This window comes from Atractosteus spatula, chromosome 22 (genome assembly GCF_055471065.1).
Source record: "Atractosteus spatula isolate fAtrSpa1 chromosome 22, fAtrSpa1.hap1, whole genome shotgun sequence".
In the NCBI taxonomy this organism is placed as follows: domain Eukaryota; kingdom Metazoa; phylum Chordata; class Actinopteri; order Semionotiformes; family Lepisosteidae; genus Atractosteus; species Atractosteus spatula.
Genome location: NC_142727.1, coordinates 12,072,144 through 12,078,479, shown reverse-complemented (window position 1 = coordinate 12,078,479; position 6,336 = coordinate 12,072,144). Strand labels below are relative to the sequence as shown.

At 37.8% G+C, this 6,336-nt stretch overlaps 1 protein-coding gene across 2 annotated transcripts in view; it reads left to right on the top strand.

Moving 5' to 3' along the window:
* Positions 1–5,049: 5,049 nt before the first annotated feature.
* Positions 5,050–6,336, top strand: part of zbtb16a (zinc finger and BTB domain containing 16a) — a 128,349-nt gene continuing 127,062 nt past the window's right edge. The window contains exon 1 of one of the 2 annotated variants that reach the window (XM_088939541.1): positions 5,050–5,385. The gene's annotated coding sequence lies outside the window, so the exon portion shown is untranslated. Of the gene's footprint in view, positions 5,386–5,996; positions 6,238–6,336 lie in introns of those variants that run through there. The other variant, XM_088939542.1, reaches the window with a different exon arrangement.

Genomic DNA, 6,336 nt, shown 5'->3' with positions numbered 1-6,336 from the left:
CAAAGGTAGGGGTGAGAGTGCGATAACAGCAACCTGTCACACAAGATGCCCCAAGGAGCATAACAGGTGAAAAGGCCCCATTCAGCCCAGCTCCGAAAAGGATATTCACACAGTTGTGCTGCTGGCTCCCGCATACCCAAGTCCCTTATTACACACCCATCTGAAAGCGGAGACAAGAATGCTCATCATGTTGCTATTCACCTGAGACAGGACTCTGGAAGAGATAAAAGACAACAAGCCAGGGTTTTTACAGACCATTGCTTACTGCAAAAAGATATTGGTTCCAGTTTATAGAACCCATACATGAAAACACATATGTTTATTGTAAATATTTAGTGAAAAGATGGGGGATTTTATTTATTTGAAAGGTGCAGTGTCCTGATGCTTTACCTTGTTTTAAAAATTAGAGGTTGGAAGTCTGGTGTGAAAAGCCATTGTTTCCCTTTCAATAGTATTAAGTATTTAAGACTGTAAGTGACACTATGAAAAAGCCTCTGTTTTTTTAGTGAATAGGTAGGTTGATAAAGGCTACAAACAGCTGTATTAAACAACTTTATACTTACTATACAGCAGCCTTCTGATTTATTTATAGTCTGCTAAAATAGAGACATCAAATAACAGAATGATCTATGGATTGGACAATGTGTAATGTGTGATCTTAATAGCACTGCACAGAACAAAGTCATATTTATCATAAATAATTTAGATTCATATTTATTCACACATCACTAGTTAGTACTAAATAAATCCTCTGGCATAGCTTATATTGACACAATGCCTCCTGTAATGTGATTCAGAAGAGGTTTTGGCATTTCTGAAGGGATTTGTGATCATTCCTCCAGGCAGAATTGCTCTAGGTACTTCAGACCCTTTGCTTTCCATTTCTGAACTGCCTTCAGGAGTATGAAATAGACAGTCAAGAACATTCATTCTCATGTGCACTTACAAGTTCTTTGTAGATCTGGATGTACTGTATGCTTTGGCATTGTTATGCTGTTCTGTTTTTGGCTAAGCTTGAGCTTTGTGGCAGAGAAAGTTATGTGTTTGTCTAAAATGTCCTGGTATGTGCTGGTGTTCACGATTCCCTCTGATCCCATGATGGTAGCCTTAAGTTTTTTTTTATAATGGATGCTACATGGAAAGAGATTGCTTTCTTTAAATTATTTTATAGTTGTTCCCCAGCTTGTGGAATTCAATGATCAATTGTCTGCAGATATCAGAGAGCTCTCTGATCTTAACCACCATGATGCATGCTACTGCTGACTGTTTTCCAGGTATTACCTCCTTTTAAACTCTAGGGAAGCAGAAAAACTTCAGAGGTCCCTGTATAGTTGATTTATATTGATTACAGTGTCGAATTCATAACTCTTTTATATGATGCTTTTTGTTCCTATTGCTTTGTACTGTATATACAAAGGTATATAGAGTTAAAGTACATACCAGACTATAGACTATAGATAAGTACTATAGACTCAAGGTGTCCACTGTAGTCAAGGTGAGTCAAGGGTCTGATCAAAGCTTTTCTCTGTTACCATCTCACCATTTGGTCTGGGATCACATGTATTAGTCAGCAATCCACAGTTGTATAGGTAAATTGATTTTCTGTGCAAGTGCTTACCAGTCTCAGTTTGTAATGGATTGTGGAAAGCAGAGTTTCTGCATAATACAAAAGAACTGAAAGCTGGGATATGTACAATACAGATTTTCTTCTCTGTGTGTAATACGAGTCCCAGTACCATCTCCCATAACTTTTACTTTGCAATCCTGCACCTCATTGTCATTAATAAATGGATAAATGTTTTACAGTGTTATCAGAGCACTTGCTTTCAGATCAGTGGCTTCAGCTGTGTACAGCAGGTGTTATCTTGCAGCTCCTCATTCTGACTCTGAATCAGAGTGGCCCATAGTCTGTGTCAAAGGCTGGCAAACTGCCGAAAAAGCCCGGCCTCCCTCTCTCACCTTACTCGTCCTAAACTCAGGCATTAATCTCACTTTAACGGCATTAACCACCCCGAGGCTTCAAAGCAGGGCCTGAGAAAACAGAAAGGAAGATTTCTCCACAATGAATATTCGTGGTTGTTCCTCGCTGGTGAGTGTTGTTTCAAGACGCCAATCCCCTTTCTCTCAGTGAAACATGGATTAATTGAAGATTAAGGCCTTTCCTTTTTTCTGTATCCAGAAGTAAGCCTCAGGAAACCAAAGCACAGAGGTTAAAAAGTACCTTGTGACCACAGTCTGAATGACCCTGAAATTTTAATCGTGGTGGAGTACGTTTTGCCTTTTTATTTGGAGAATAAAGATTATAACATTTCCATCAATGCCATATGTATATTAAATACTTCTTTTTACAATCTGTGGTAGTCAAAAATAATCAACAGTTGGTATTTGTAACATATAGAATACTGGTTAGTATTTTATTCACTGTATGGTTTAATGAATAGTCACGTTCTTAAAGCAAGCAACAAGGCTTTCAGTCTGAGTCCATAGTTTATTTTTTTATGAGCATTGTGGTTCTGGGTTTAGAAGCTCTGAAGACAATATACTCTTGAGTTGATGTTTTTTAGGGCTATGTCTGCACATACAATAAATTAAGGAAGACCTGGTGCACACAAATCTACATTCAAGTACTAATAAAGATGTGACCAAAAATGAGTTAGTTCATATAGTTCAATAATGATAATAATAATAATATGCCACTGTATCTTCATAAATCAGGTCAATAAAGTATTGTTCTTTCTTACAAAAATCTGTACCCTTTGAAGAAACTGCTCTACTGCTCACTTCATTTTCACATCTAAAGTTCCATTGAATGAAAGGTGCATTTTTGCATCACTAACACTTGCTCAAGGCCATCATTTCCAATCTGACATCTTATGTATATTTTCAGAATCCTAGGAAATATGATGATGAAATGATTTTCTATCACAACAGTGCATATTGTGTGTGTTTAAAAATGCATACGGGGTTATTTATCTTGTGATTATCGAAACAGATTTCACACAATACACAGAGCACCTTCACCAGGTTTACAAATATATGACACAATCTATACCACCTTTATGAACACCCAAATAACACAGTTCTAAACTTAACATTGCGCAGTAATGCAGCTAGCTAAAGGAAATTATTTAGAAAAGCAATTAACAGACTGTAAAACCAATGCAAATGCAAACTATAATCTAAATACCATAGTTTAGGTGTACTAATGCCATTACTACTTCCAATAATTATGATGACGATAGTAATATTGCTTCGTTATTAAGGCCAGTATCCTGCACTTCAGCTTTTACATTTCAAGTGTACATTTATGGGTACAGTGCATGTATATCATTCAAAAGAAAAAAAATACAATTGAGTCGTGGGTAATGTTGCAATGTAGAAAGTTTAATGGTAAATACAGTATACAGTATATGTGCTTTAAAACAGAGACTTACTGTACAAGGAAGCAGAACTAGCATCTTATACACTAGCCTTAACTGTAGCTATTTTAGACAGGGAAAACCACCTCAGGAAAGCATTTCAAATTGTTAAAACAATGAGTATATAACATGAGTCTATCAGCTGTTACTTTCATGTTACTTTTCATAGCTTGAAGAACCCACTAGTCATATGAATGGACTGGTTATTTTAAAAAGTCATCGGCACAATGTGTCCTTTTCTCGAAGTGTAATTTTGAAACTTAAAGAATTGTTAAGAATAAAATGTAACCTACTGGTGGGAACATTTTTATGATGCATAAAAATACAGTAACCTGCAAAAGTGGTGTGTTTTTTATGCATTCTGTTACCCTACTATTTTTTTTTATGACGGGTACCTGCAGGTCAAGTTTAAAGACAAATTATGTCACTTTTTTTAGGAATTATGAGGACGGCGCAGTGTATTGTTTCATCTTTCAAGTACAAAACGTTCAATGCATCGGAGTAATCTGAGTAATCAACTAAGCAGTTGCGTCTTCCTGTGTCTGTCGCGGGATACAGTGTAGAGCAAACTGCTGTAGTACTTGTTGAACAATACCTGTAGCTTCAGAAAAACTGATAACTCAGCGAGGATACTATTGACTACAGTATGTTAATGGGGGCTTTGCATGTGCGCTGTATCTTTAAAATGTGTAGATCATCGACTCCATATTTGATGCTGGCAGAAGCGATGCTTTAGAGCTGTCCAGCACTTGTTTTAGACCTGGTTAATCAGATACTACCCATAGTTACATTGTTACATGTTACAGTGCTGCCTAATTAAATTAAATCTAGGCGCTACAAGTGACCTGCAAAACGCAACTGCTCGAGCAAAAGAACGTGTCCATGACAGCGGGGTACTGTCAGGAATTCACTTACAATTATGAAGTTGCGGATCACATGCGTGATGTTGAAATACAGTTTTTGCTCACCACGACGCACGGAGTATTGACTTCTATTGACAGGATCTGTACATCATTTGAGACATCTGATTAAGGTCCGCTAAATGTGCTGCACTGAATCTAACAGGCGCAACATATGACTTAAATCTTGCATATAAATCGGGGTTTTTTTGCAGCGTGTGTGTTATATACATGGCAGTTATAATGCTTGTTAATGATCTGCAAAAACAAACGTTGTTCACCTGTTTATTTGGCGTCAGTGAGAATTATTTATTTATAGGCTTCTTACACGATGTTTTAACAAATTGAGTGTTATGCACAACGCGACCCCACGCGTTTTGTACTTAAAAGTCCATAGTCATTCATATTTTTTTTTAAATGTATCATTTCAGGACGACAGTTTACACGTTTTTGTATTCAAGTCTCACAAACATTTTTCATTAAACGTTATTTCACCGTCTAGACAGTGCTATTTAAAAAAAAACCTGAGGCTGATGGCATTTTACTGTATGGCATAATTAGTTCCTAAACACGTCCTTCCAGAATTAGTACGCAATTCCCTTCCATCATTTTTCTGTCAGTAGAATGATTTTAGCCTGTTACAGTACATTACTCTTTTACAGCCCCGTAATCCGTCATTTGTAGCGCACGTTATTTAAAGAGTATTTCCACACATGCCAGATTTAAAACTCCGGTTGAAAAAAACAAAAAAGGCGAAGCACACGGAAACTAATCATGGCGCTTCTGTAATTTACTGTATCTACACACGCTCGAAAATACTTTCTCCGTAGTTTTTTTTTAAGCCAGCATTAAAGATGGCAGCCCCCTAGGTGTCTCACTTTCGCAGCGTTTTGTGGTGCTAAAGAAAGAAAAAGAGTGAGTCAGTGCGGTGACGTCACCACTGTGTTGATTTGCTAACCCTAAAGCAGAGAGGAGCTAGTGCGTGTGAGAGCGGGTACTGTGAACTGTTGCGTTACTATGCTGCTGCCCCAATAACAACACATTCGGAAATTTAACGTGCAACCTAGGTAAGTACACATATCTTACGGGCTAGCAGCTTCTACACAAATGCATAGCAAACAGTCCCGTCACTCTGCATGCTTATCTGTTTTTGCTCTGCTGTTGGTACAGTAAAAGTGTATAGGACCAACTCGTCGGTAATGTTACGCTTAACAAACCCCCAGAAGTTACACTGTCTCCAATACCGTGTCGCTAAATCCGAGGTCTTCATGACTGCTTTCAGGAGGGGGAGGCTGTTTTCGCATTTTGCGAAATACACTGCAAAAGTAATGACACATTACTGTATGATATTTGGAAATCCAAAGTTGTTTCCATTTGAGAGATTTATAATCATATATATATAAACGAATTCTAATGTTGACGCTGCTCGCTGTTTTAGTATTCTGGAGATCGCAACAAGAGAAACGTGAGGTCTGACTGTACAGTTGACTGCTCAGCAGACAGTGCCTACCTTGTGGATAGCTTTATCATAGGAGGAGATACTCATGTTCTAAATCTGCGGAAGACCGTATACAAACATATTATCATCATAACCATTGTACAGGGTCATTTTATGTGTAAATATTTGTGAAGTAGCTGTAACAAATGCAGTGGCTTCATGCACTTGATGCGTTTACAGACAGTGCTCGCGGAGCCGTGGTGTGAAATTATTACCAACACCGGTGTGGGTTAGGAAGCTGAACATTTATTGGGCACAGAGATCAGACGGAATGATACTGCACATCATACAGACGAGAAAGTGTTGGATTGGTAGCTAAGGGCTAATAAATCGCTAGATTTTGAAGCCACCAATTTTCTGCAGGCAAGCCTTTGCGGGCAAAGAATTATTTTTAAGGTCTTCTGTACAGTGAACGTGCAAGGTAGGATTTTACTACTTAGGTGCCTTTTAAAAGAATCAAATACTCCAGCATGGAATTAACATGTCAAATGTTCCTTATTCTAGCATTATGAGAAATTAC